Consider the following 14,555-nt stretch of genomic DNA (forward strand, 5'->3'; position numbering starts at 1 on the left):
AGTCAAATACTGAGAATTCTTAATCATTCATTTTAATACATATACATATATTCACTTAAAAAATTTAAACAAATATATAATCATTGTTTCCTTACTTAAAACAAATATAACCACTTATATTTTTGGAACTTAATATCAAATACAATAATTGCTAAAGTATTCAATTTGAAATAAAAATCAATTGACTTATTTACCCTATCATTAGATCCAGTAGAAGAACCTTGTGCATTCATTGCTTGGATTCATTGAACCACGATTGTATAACCTTTTGTGTAGCCTAATTTCTTGTCCTCTTGAGAAGTTGTGTTTTTAAACTCCATGGCCTACATTTTTGCTTGGTATCATGAATTTTTTTTGTAATCAATTTCATCAAAGACCAAATTGTTTACAATTTATAAATATTTGCATATGTTGACGTAGGTTGTGCAGTATTTATAAAACCTGCAGTATTCCCTGATGCTTTTGGCCTTCCATCAATATATATAGCTACTGGTTTACTTTGCTCATTGACTTTTTGCTGTATATAATTTACTGCGAGTGCATACCTACACATACTTTTTTTTATATCTAACAATTTGCATCCAACTACTGTAATCATAGTAAGGTTTGGCATACTCCATCAATTCAACAATCTTGTTGTAATTGACCTTTATACCATCCATGGAAAATAGGCCCAAACCACGTAACGAGGATGGTGTTATGCGATATATCCTCTCTCCAACACAAAAATCAGTGTTTATTGGAGAAAGTTCATTGGGGACCCATTGTTTCTATAGATGTTTGTACCTAAAGGGCACATTGGAGTCAACTTCACTCTCATCATCATAAGAACGTGATCCCCCTTGAGCAAGGAAAAGTTTCATGCGCTTATTGAATTTATTTATGATATTTTGACCTTGAGTCGATCTCCTTGATTGAGACATACTAAATGTCTCACTTTCTTCTTTCAATCCTACATTTTCCTCGCTCGAGGAAAACAAATTTGACAAATACCTATTCAATGGTATCTGTACTCCACAAAATAAGAGAGATAGATGGAAATGACAGATATTTTACAAATGGTAAAGGACATTAATCTCTATGTGGTGTACTAACTTATACCTGATGATCCATGAGATTGTGGGATGCTCGTGAAATGGCTTCGAGTTTCTCTAATAGTAAATCATCTTATGTTAACTAAAAAATTCATAATACATATACTCAAGATTACATCGAATATTAACATCACATATGAATTATAAATAGTAAAAGGTACATGACAAGTTAATCAAATTAATCATTGATCTATCAAGACCTAAATATTGAATAACATAGACATTGATCACATAACTATACATTTCATTCTTCTCATTGATAATTAAACCCCCCTCCAATGTTAGCTAATCAAACACCCCTTGTCATTGATATTATTCTTCATCCATCTCATCGTCAGGATCATCATCGTTGTTGACATTGTCACCACCACTATCCTGGTTCTCGTCATCGTCATCATCATCATCATCATTAGTAGAAACATCATCATTGTGATTAGTAGCAGCATCATTTGCATCAGGAGCATCATCGACTAACTCTCGATCATGATCCACGTCTTCCTCTTCCTCGGTATCTTCTTCTTCCATCACATTATACTTTATCGGCCTTCCCCTTGGATCATGTCTAACAACAAATGAGCAACTTGGTTTATGTGGAACCTCTAAGTAAAATACGTGCTCACATTGGCTTGGAAGAACATAGGGCTCATCCCCAACTGACTCAAACAACCTTGTATTAATCATTGGAAATCCATTCTCATGCTCAATAATAGTTCTATTAGGATCATTTTGATTGAGTTGTAGTTTGTACCATTTGACAACAAAGAAAATTACTTTGAAGGAGTTAAAGTCACAGTCAAGTATATCAACCAAAATGCCATAGTATCGATTTTGAGATTCTCGAGGATGTAAGTCATTTCTAGATGAAATATTGGTGACCTGAAAGACTGCACTTATCCCAGAATCACAAGTTCTCTTCGTGTCATCTAAATCTTTGATGCAGAGTCTGATAACCATTGCATAACATAGCCTTGTGGTGTTTCACCTACAATAATGTGAAAGATGTATAAATTATTGCATGATGAGTTCAAAAACTTACAGTTGATTAACAAATTTATAATTATTATTCGTAATTGCTTCTGGATTATATTGTGTTGGAATTTTTACCATCAACGTTTTGAATCACACTACGTGATTCACACTTTGTCTCGCAACTCTTGCTCTCTCATCCTGATGATGAATCACGTAGTGTGATTCGAAACGTTGATGGTAAAAATTCCAACACAATCTAATCCAGAAGCAATTACCAACAATGTTAATGGATTGTGGAAATCTAATCTCCCAAACTTATAAGTGTTTGGAGATCTATTAAACCATATGCTAAATTTATTTCCTTTTGTGTAACATTAGGATCTCTATTACAATGATCTTGTTTAACCAATGAAGACACAGATTCCCATTTTAATCTATGACCAAAATGTTGATATCATTCAATCCATACCGTCATCCAATCTTTGACTATTTGGAATAAACAAACGTATTGCATCCCACTCTTTAATAATTGTACAAAAGTAAATAGATGAATTATGATCGATTTATTTTGAAGATTAAGAATTAATTAACTATAATAATATCTCATAATTTATTACCTTTAACTTTCCTAAATCTAGCGTTTCCCACTAAGTACTCACCTTTGATTTTTTTAATGTAGTCAAGATCCCAAATGCAATCTATATGGTTCTTTGCTGCAAGATTAGGAAGATATTGAGTAATGTACACCATCGTTTGGTATACCATATATCCATCAATCATAGAACCCTTAGGATCTGCTCTTTGTTGAACCAAACCCTTCAAAAATTTCAAGTGTCTCTCAACCATCCACATTGACCTAGGCTGTATAGGTCCACAAAATACAATCTCCTCAACTTGGTGTATGAGATAGTGTTCTTGTGCATTGAAAAAAGTTGAACGTAAACACTTTTGCATTTCACACATTAGTAGACAAATTCTTTTTTTCGAATATTTTATATCTTCTTTATGCATCTTTTTAGATGACAACCACCTACAAGAGATTCAAGACAAAAATATATAAATACGAGACTTTATAACATATTACTTGTTTGATATATTGAACAAATATCACTGTATACCTCATATATTTTGAAAGATCATATATCACTTATGTGATATTATTGTCAAAGTTGTTTGGGAGCGATAGGGGTAGCACATACTACAACAATTGTTAACTGATCATTTCATTCTTTTTTAATGTAATACAATGAAAATTGAATGTAGTTTCACAAATATATTGCAAATACAAAAGACTGTGACTTACATTGATGAAGGTATGCTAATCATGCATTTTCATCCCTGGGTCAAATTCACTTTTCTTTGATACGACATTGCTTATATTCACAACAAATCCTATAGGAAATCAATTTTTTTGTATGACTTTTTTTATGACATTACTTTGCTTCGCTGTTAATAGTCAAGGAAGGACACTTGCATTAATCCAATCTTCATTGCTATTTGATTCAATGATATTTTTCATAACATGATTGAAATCATGAATGTCTCTACAAAATTTGGCAAGTTTTTCTTTGTTACACCTTCCATCCAATATTTTCTAGTGTCTCTATTACATTCTTTCCACTATGCATAGTATCAAACAAATGGACAATTTGTAGCTGCTCGTAGCAGGGCAACCTACTAAATTCTCTGGTATAACATTTTAGTCCCTTTGGAAGGTGGTCAATATTGATGCCTTGATGACCTCAAATTCTATTATATTCCAATTGCCATAGGTGAGGTGTCATTCTTCTTGGCTTTGATGTTGTCTCTTCTTTTCCATTGAAAATATGTTTTTCGACACTTTGATACTTATGATTTTAGTGGAGGAAATGCCTATTCTCATCAAACACCTACTTTCTGAAACTTTTGGAATGCCGATATTTCTGTTGGAAGCATGAATGCTGATGATATTGCTATGCGGGAGTATTCTAGATATGTTACTATGATGATATGTTACATTCATGATTGAGTTTGTCGTTGATGTCAACATAGCAGTCTTCTGTGGTATCTAACAGAAGAATAGCAGAAAGATCAAGTTGGTATTATCGACTAGTTGAGTATTCTCACTATCCAAGGTTATGAGAGATACTTCTGAGTATCTAGTATATGCAATCAATGTTGGATGAAAAAATGATAAGTATGGAATAAGTTATGTAAGTTTTGGTGATGCTTGTTCTAAGATAGAGTTTGCAGAGGCATGTTCTAGTAAACTTGTTATATCTCTTAGCAGAGTTGTTATTCTGAGAATTGAGGTTGAAGATGTGAAGAAGACATGGCTAAGTTCGCTCGTCATAATATTACATGTATGGAAAGTTATTCAATTTGCAATGCAGAAGATTAATGTTATCGCTAAGTGTAACGTGTTCTTAATGTGGTCCAATAATGAAGGTCTAACAACTAACTTAGGGAATTGTTTTATGGACTCGGTATAAAAGGACATTTTCCTTTATCAAGTATGACATGGAGAAGTGATTGTAAGCAGTAAAGAGTAGAATGTGAAGTTGAGTAGAGTGGAGTGAAAGTGAAGGAAACTTCGTTGCCAAGGTTCTATTATGAGATCTAAGGTTTGATATTTGGATTCGAGGTTCATGACCTGGCCTACAAGGTTTGACAGTGTTTGGTTCAGTTGACAGAACAAAAGAAAGAAGAACAAAATAGTAAATTGCATGTTTGAGCAGTGAGCTCTTCTTGTAATTGGAATTGCATGTTTGGGCAGTGGGATCTTGTTGCATACATTATACTACAACTCCTATAGGGTTGGAATCTCCTAACAGGGATTCATATGTACTAAATGTTGTAATAGACTCCTAACAAGGTCCATCCTCTAACAAGGAATATTTATATTAGTACATCATCTTCTAGGCATCATTCCCACAAGGGTTTTCCCTCTGATCAAGAGTTTCCCTAGTTAACATATCTGGTGTAATTTTCTATGTGTATCTTATTATGGTTGCTGTTTACTTTGGTTGAATGGTTAAGTTTGTTTAAAAAAGATAAATGTTTTAATTGTTATATAACAGATTTAACCCCCCCTCTCAGTTATCTTGGTGGACTTTTGTTTCTAACAGTTGGTATCAAAGCATCAGGCCCTTGAAGATAAAGTTCAACAACTTTGGGAGATCCATGGCGAGCATGTTCAGGAAAGATAGTCTTAAGTTCGATGGAACAAATTATGATAGTTGGAAGGAAAAGATGAAGAAACATCTATTGTGTATGGGTCCGGGATATTGGATATTGACAAAAACAATAAGGACAATCATTGCTGAAAGGATTCAAAAACTTTTACCGAGGAAGAAAGAGATTTTTTATGTTCGACATGAGAGCTAGAGAAGCACTATTGATTGCACTTTCGAAAATTGAATACAATCAGGTAAAATCACTTGTTACTTCACATTTGATTTGGAAAACTTTGGAAACTAGTTTTGAAGGTGATGCACATTCCAAGAAGTCGAGGCTATAAAGTTGGATTTGTGTTTCAAGATGCTAAAAAGATGGAAGATGAATCTATAAGAACATATGTAGGCAGGATATCAGAAATTACTACAGGTATTAAATCTCAAGGAGGTACCAAAGAAGATGAGGTTATATGGAAGATATTCAAGACTTTAACACCACTATTTAAATTAGTAGTTCAAATGATAGAGTTGTTGATATCTTGTACCAACAATTTCACAAAGGAGACATTGCTTGGAAGACTTGAAGCAGTTGAGAATGACCTTAGACAGTTCAGAGAATTGACCAAAACTAAAACAACTTTTAGTGCTTTGATTATTTGACCTAGCTTATCAAGGAGCACAAGTGCTAGAGTAGATTTTGCTAGCAACAAAAGATCTGAAGAGGACGAAAAGATTGAAGAAGGAGTAGCCCTTTTGGTAAGAAGAGAAAAAGGTCGCAAGAAATTTTTTAAATGTTGGACTTGCGATGAATATGGTCATTATGTATCTAAGTGCCCTAAAAGAGAGGAAAAGAATAAATGAAATTACAAACATAGAAAAGATAGAGTGTTTGTATGCAAATGAAGAAAATGATTATGATGAACAAGCAGTAAGTGCTAGTGATGATGAAATTGGATTTATAGCAATCAAAGAAGAAAGTCCAGAGAAAGTAGCTTTGGTGTCACAGGTTGAAAAGAAATCTAATTGAATAGTTGACAGTGGTTGTTCACATCATATGACTGGTGATATGAACAAGTTTGTTGACTTCAAAAGTCAAGATGGAGGCATTGCCAGAGTTGGAAACAATGCAACATACCAAGTTAAAGATATTGGATTTATAACTCTTGATGGTAAAACTAATATTGAGGATGTATATTTTGTTGACGGTTTGAAGCACAATCTTTTGAGTGTTGGACAACTAGTGGACAAAGGTTATTAATTGCAATTTATAGAGAAGACATGCATGATCAGAGATACAGATGAAACAATACAAAGGGAAAACGCCAGCAGGGGGAGCACCAAATGGTGTCTGCAGAAAGAATGTGAAAGAAAAACAATAAAATAATCAAGAAAATAATTAAGAACTAAGAACTCATAGGCGAGAAGTAGTCCATAATGGAAAGGTGGGCATTAAAGCAATCAGGTACTCTGGAAGGTCGCCTCTAAGGTGTACTAGAGGGATGCTGCCGATCTTTGCGAGGTCTGGTATGAATCGAGATAGTGTAGGGAGACTGCTTCAATCCTCAGGTAGGGACCGTAGGACTGAAGAAAGAGGCGATGAGCTGCATAGGGCTCAATGTCGAGAAAAGTTGGAGCTGTATAGTGTCCTCGCAAAGCCCCATGGTCTCCTGAAGGTAGAGTGCAAGACAATGCTAGTCAATATATTTGAAGAATGAGGGAATAGACCGATACTCTCTAAAAAAATAGTAGAATCTCCCTTGGATCTCATAGTAAATGGGACAATGAAAAAATAAAGTCTCCCAAAATGATGATGTCTACCATGGTAGCGAATCTAGTAATGTGCTCAAGAAGGTCCTCATAGGGATCCCCAACCTTAGTGCTGTGAACTGCATACTATGAAGATGATGGCGGGAAGTAGCAGATAGTGATATAGGCATCTCTATAGAAAATGGTGAACGAAGGAAATAGTATTGAAAATGTGGTCTCAAATAAGACAGGTGACCCCACCAGAACCTCTGACCCCACTAGAGCACTAAACCTCGTCCCTAAAAGAGGAAAGCCACTAATAGCTAGAAATGCAAGGAAGAGGACGCATGGGGCTTTCATGTGTCTTTGTAATAAAAAGAAGGTTGAAAAAACGAATAGCGTTGTTAAGCTAGGCATAGACTAGAGGATACCATTACCGTTCTAGCAGTTGACGCACAAAGAGCTTATGCTCAATTGCCAGTGAGCCCGTCATTTGGCCTTAGAGACCACCCTCGAAATCTAGCCTGTAGGAAAGGTGTCGTAGATTACTACTTTAAGATTTTTAATGACTACATATTTAACCTCTTTTCTGGATGCCACAATGAGGGCATGAGCTTGCTTGAGTTTAAATATCCACCTGTGATCGAGTGAGGTCCTCATCTATGTAGATCTTAGGGGAAAGAGAGATTAACTTTCTCTTTTCCCTAAGAGCCTGCAACCTGTCAGAGAGGGAGAGGAACTAGATGAAGAGAGTGCCATTTGGGCTCAACCAAGATCTGTCAAGAGTGATGTTTGAATGTCCAGTTGATCCTTGAGGAAAGAGTATCCAACAGTCGAGGGATTATCAATGGAGGAGAGACCACAAACTCGTAGGTTTAGTTCATGGGTCCACCTAACCCATTCGTTGTCCATCTTCCCTTGTACTAACTTCTCAACACTTGAAAGGGGAGCCTCAGCACTAGAGCTACATAAAGAAGCTCAAGACTTAACCTTCAATTCAATCTCCATTAACAGTGAAGAATGCCTACCCACAATCTCCAATTGTTTCTCTTTGAATGTGTCTAACTCCCTAAGCTGCATGGTAGCAGAGTCTAGATTAGCCTTGAGGCCTGTATTTTCAATGACTAGAGATTGTACATTATCTCGTAGAGTATGGTTCTTGGATTCCAACAGAGCTAACCATTCTGCAAGTTTAATATAGTGTGAAGGTGACTGAGAAACAATATTTTGTAGGACAACATTAGCGGACTCCACTGTAGTCAAGTGATCAACGAGTTGCTAGAGTGTAATTGGATCAAATAAGGATGCCATAACACATAAAGAAGGAAGGTCTGACAATCTGTCAAACAATTAGCAAACAATTCATAGACACTAGCACACAACTCATGGAAACACCCAAGAAACCACATGAGTCCTAGTAACACAATGGGGCTAGGGCAATGCGAGGAGATGAACAAAGAAACAATCCAATACCGGTCAAAGGCTATTAGGTTCCCCCATCTCTACTCATGGCATTATGGCATCTCTCGACATCTTCAGCAATATTGTTACACAACTAGACATGAGAAGCACAAGGCTCATGACACTAGAGCCAAACACCAACAACTCTCTACAATGACACATGACACATGACATAAGAGAGCTCCTTCCCAAAAGTGCTCTGAAACAGGCTGGACCATGGCCAGGGCACAAGACAGAAGAATTTATAATATTCCTGATTTCACAGGGCTCACAACATGGGAAAAAGGAAGCACAAGGCTCACGACACCAAAGTCGAACATGAGACAGAGTAATACTAGATAAAGAAGACCCTACAATTTTCTTATACAAAATGATCTGGTGCAATGCCGATTCCTTGCAATGAAAAATGTAATGGTGCGACACTTGAAAAAATGGAAGAGGATGGCCATGCAACACATGACATTGGCACCACCGCATAAAGCTCATGAAAAGGCCTTGGCATTGTAGACACCTAAATTTGATTACACCGCTTTAGTAATCCTATTTAGTTATCTCTAAAGGCATCATTAATTAAATTTCTATTTAATTAATCCTTTGCCATCCCTTAACTGATTAATTTAATTAATCATCTATAGTCCTAATTGATAAATCAAATAACCTATTATTTATCAATTAAATCCTATTCTTCTATCTAATTCCAAAAATCCCCATTTATTAAATAAATCTATTTGATAAATAAAATCCTCAAATGCAAAAGCCCCAAACCTATCCCTAATCCTCCATTTAGCCTAATCCACCCCATCCACCCATACTAACCAAGCTTAGCCACTAACTCACCCACCCTCATTAATGCCATCCACTTGCACATCTCTAACATTCCTAATCTAATCCTAAACCCAAGCCTAATCCACCCCTTAATGTTGTCACATTCCGTAAACAAGTTTAAGGCTTTCATAAACCAAACCAAAGTCCCCACTAAAAAATCCCAACCACCAAGTCATGAGTGCTTTTACAAACCATAAAAGACTCTTACAAGCCCACTCATGACTCTTACATCCATCTTCCACACTCTTCCCTCTTTCACACTCATTCCTCTTACATCCCTCTTACATGCTCAACCCCACTCATCATGCCTTTAACCAACCCTTTACCCTACCCTTTCACACTCGTCCTCCTTGTGACAAGTGTCACTTTCCCATTGGTGCTAAACAAGCACAATCTATGTGCTCCCCTTTGAGTGCATCTTAACCCTCCTTAACCATCTCTCCATCCTTGCATCTAAGCCCTCCATCCCTCTACCCCTTGGCCTATAAATTGAATCCCATCCCAAGCCATTTCAACAACAATCCTTGAGCTAAAGTTATCATGCCCTTTTGAGAGCCAAAATCCATACCCATACCTTTATAATGCAAAATTGAGAGCTCACAAAGCTACCAATTTGCCATTACCCATCTCCATTGGAGCAACTTTGAGCATACATCCACATCAAAGGACACATCTACAAAATCATGAAAGCATGGAGTGTTTTCTCTTTTGAGGTTTGCACTTCTTGTTTGCTTTTCTTTGTCTAAACATATATGTGAATTTAGTTTTGGTTTGTGAATGTTTACTTTATTGTTAATGTTCTTTGCATACTAAATCTTGTTCTACAGGCATGGCCCACAACTTATAGCAGGAACACAACATAGGCTCACGGGGAGGCACAAGGCTCATAGGGAGAATGAAACCAAATGTCAAACTTTGGTTTGCTAGAGAGATTTTGTCATACCCTCAAAAATTCGAAAATAACAAAAAATTAAAAAAATTCTGGAAAAAATTCGCGTTTTTCAGCCTTTTTTTCGCGCAGTGTCGTCTCCGTAGTTTGGCGTCTGCGCCTGCAAACTGTCGTCTCCGCCAGCTACTCTGTCGTCTTCGCAACCAAATTGTCGTCTCCGCAGTTTGGCGTCTCCGACTGTCGTCTACGCATCCTGGACTGTCGTCTTCGCAGATCAGCGCCTCCGTCGGCTACTCTGTCATCTCCGCAACCTGGACTGTCACCTCCGCTGCCGCCATTAGTCAAACTGTCGTCTCCGCTGCCGCCAGCCATCAAACTATCGTCTCCACAACCTAGACTGTCGTCTCCGCCGCTGCCAACTAAATCTGTTGTCTCCGCCTCTTCCTTTGTCGTCTCTGCAGATTAGCGTCTCCGCAGATCAATGTCTCTGCAGTTTGGCGTTTGCACCTGATGAACTGTCATCTTCTCTTGTCTCTGTTGCACTTCTGTTTAAAAAAAAAAAAAAAAAACGAGTATAAATCAAAATTTGACTTTTAGTTGTTCTGTAGGGTTTAGACCATTTTAAGCATTTTTACGCGTAGGAAAAATAGCAAAAAAAGTTTAAATTTTTTTTCCCATATTTAAGCTCTCATTTTTGAAGATTTTGGGTAACTAACTAAATTGCTTTTTTTTTGTCTCATTGCAAGTTGGAGCATATATGAAACCACTAACCATGTTTCTTGTAGGTTCTCGTGTTGCTAAAAAATGAACTTGAATGTTTAACCATTTGTCTTTGAATGCATGTTGCTAAAATGAACTTGAATGGTTAAACACATTTTCCATTGAATGAATGTTGCTCAAAACACACTCTTGAATGCCATGGATTAAAATCAATTTTTCTTGGAATGCATGCTTAAAACAATAAATCCAATCTTGAATGCCAAGGATCAATTAACCATTGCAATATCAAACACTTCATTTGGATCTTCTAAAATTGAACAAAACAAATCTCTTTTTCACATGCAACTTAGGTAAAGTTTGATTTTTGGACAATTAAGAAACATTGTTAAGTTAAATACAAATTTGCAAAAATCAATTTGAGTAGTTCCTTGGACTCACCTCTTTTCTAATCACCCATCAATTCAACCATTGGTTGCAATCTCAGCGCCATTTATGGAGATGGGTCTACTTGAAAAAAGTGTTAAATGTTCCACAATCTAACTAACTCACTTGGTCTTTGAATGTTTGCTTTAACTTTATCAAAATTCTTAAATGACCAAAACTCTAGATTAAATTGATCACACTTTGAGTTTGGGCACTAAAATTGAACAACAACTGACGTGGAGAGCCTCCGGGCGCGCGCTTGAAATCGAATTTCACACACTTTTGTTTTGGGCTTAAAACAAACTCACACTCAATCTTGAATGCCTTAAAAAAAATTAATCGATACTTGACGTGGAGGGCCTCCGGGCGTGCGAGTTTGCTTTTGTTGACCCTAACTCTTCTTATTGTTTTGCATTCTTCGATTGATTTACTTTTGTTGGCGCTTCAAGTTGGAATTGAACATTGTCTCTTAAACATGAGTGCTTGCAAAGTCTAGATTAGCACACATAAGAGTCAGTTGGTAAAAGAACAAGCGTGTCTTTTAGCCCAAGGTCATCCAAGTCTTCTCTCCCCTTGTCGTCTTTCGAGGCCATCTTGGGTGCATAAGATTAGGATCCAAAACATTATTTCTTTTTAGGAGGCCTGCTTGGGGATTTCATCAACCCTTGGACGACCTCAACTCCAACATTTCGGCGGAGTATAAGAATCAGGAGGTGAATCGAAAGACACCTCTCTTAGGATCAAGATTTTGTCACTTGGACTAAGCCTCAAGGAACTTTATACCCTTGAGAAGTGAAAGAGGAGAAGTGGGTTACAACTCGTCTCGGCTGTGTGACATCTTTTTGGTCTCATCTACAGATTTGGGCCTCACGTACCTTGCGTATATCGAGGACTCCCTAGCTAAACCAACTGTCAGCCTTGCAAACAACCATCTAGGATGTTAATGTGTTTGAAGTGACTGATCGAAACATTTGTAGAACATACACACTCCTCGGCGCAAGTATGACATTCTAAGAACCACAAACTTCTATCTGGGTGTTCCTATCTATTGCTTGCTTTTATTTTACTTGTTGAATGAATGTTTGCCAAACTTAGTCAATCTTAGCTTAGGGCACACTTAGCGTAGTCACTGCCTATTTTAGAAGTTGAACAAGTTGAAGCAAAACAACTGAAATCTCTCAAAGCCAAGCAAATTTAAGAATTTATGTTGAAACAACCCAAACCCAAACAGAAGTTTCACATAGTCAAGCTCAAGCCATCTCTAGCATACCAAGAACTTTTAGCCAAGAGAAAAGAAATAACACCAAGCCCGCGAATTGCCAAACTCCACAAAATAGAGGACAAAGCTACCGACAAAGCACTTCAAGAGGCCTGGTTAGAGTGCACAATCAAATTTAGCTAACATCCAAGAGTTAATCCTGCTTATGCCTTACCAACTAGGCATGATTTCTATGATTAGACACCCTTGTTTCTCCACATCTTCTTGGATAAGCTTCACTTTAGAGTCATCTTTGTAGAAAAGCCAACCATCTTAGGTTATTCCCTTAAGCATTATTAGCTCATCCATCTCATTTAGAATCAAACCATCTAGCTAGCAATCCAAAATCTTCACATCCAAGCCTTCAAAATTTGTTGTCACCTTGCCAAAAGTTTGCCATTCCTAAAATCTTCCAAATCCACCAATCTCACCAAGGTTATCCCTTTGACAGAGCTTTGTTTAGGGTAATCTAGCTTTGTCACTTGTTATCCCTCATCACCTTGAGCTAAAGGTTGGGATCCACAAGTGGTGAATCTCGTGTTCTTCCTAAAGGATCATCAATCTATCCTTAAGTTGACACAATCACCACCAAGCTTGCACATAGGAAAGCAGACCTTTTGTGCTTTGGCAACATATCTTTGAAGTTAGAATCCCCAACCCAATCCTCCTTAGGTTTTGTCATATAGCTTTGCCTCAACCTAGGAAATCATTTGCATAGAAAAGCCTTCCCCCCTTTTTGCATCCATCAGCATTATTGCATCTCATCCCTAGGAGCATTTTTCATGCCACCCGTCACTCGCTTAGCCAAGAAGAAAGAAACAATGGAGCCCTATCATTTGTATCGAACAGCATCAACCCCCTTGAGCACTCAACCATCCTTCAGCCCAGAGAAAGCTATGCCATCACCTATGGACATTGAAGCTTTCATGAACCAACCAAGAAATGCAGTATTGGTAAACACCATTATAGACAAGAATAAAGAGACAATCATGGCTAATTTTCGAAGGGACAATGTAGGAACCTTTGACTTTGGAAGACCCCCTCCATTATCAGATCCATCTCACCCATTGTTTGGGCAGTTGCCACCACCCATAGGCTCTTATGATCCAAATTATCCTCAATATATGCCAAAAGAAGAGCCTCCAGCCAATCCATATGATCCAACAGACCCAAACATACCATCATCCACCCAAGTTGAAATCTCCATGCCGCAAGCCAACCCTGCCACCACCACTCCATCCTTGGTTCATAACTCTCCGCTCCAAACCCTGTTTACCCAAAACAACTCGCCGTTCACCCCCTTCACTATTGCTGCTGCTGCTCCCCAACCCAACCTTCCAAATCCACCCATCTCCCAAATCAGTGCTAGCATCTTTGGCCAACCTCAACAATATACAACAAGGATGCCACCCATGGGACCAAGTAATCAACCTTTCATCACTCCCAGCTTGTTCACCACAGCCCAAAGCACAATCCCATCATTTCCATTAGGTCTTGGGAACTCAATACCATCAGCCACAAATCCACAAGCTACTACCTTCACTCCACAAAGCTATCAAATCCCACAAGCTACTGCCAATTTTCTACCAAGCTCTCAAGTGACCCCAGCTCCCGCCACCACTCTACCAAGCTTCCAAATCCAGCCACCAAGCTATCAAACCCCATCAGTTCCATTCCCAAGCTTTCAACTCCCACCACCTCCACCACCAACTAATCCATTACCTTCTATTACCAACTACTTTTCAATGCCACTTCTAGGAGGTAATCCACCAATCCAGCCAACCACCAATTATTTGCAGGTACCATCCCAAATGGGGGCACAACCCACATACCTTGGTCAAACCCCACAAACCCCCGATCCTTTCCCCAAGCTTCACAACCATCTTATACCTTACCTCCACAAAGCAATCCATTTATCCCACATCCAGCTTATGTTCCTCAATCCCAACCTCAAATCCCATATCAACAACAAACCTCGCAGCACATGCAGCAATATGCGCCACCTCCCCCTCAAC

Source organism: Cupressus sempervirens, chromosome 2, assembly GCF_028749045.1.
Source record: "Cupressus sempervirens isolate cs-2001-9-10 chromosome 2, ASM2874904v1, whole genome shotgun sequence".
Lineage (NCBI taxonomy): Eukaryota > Viridiplantae > Streptophyta > Pinopsida > Cupressales > Cupressaceae > Cupressus > Cupressus sempervirens.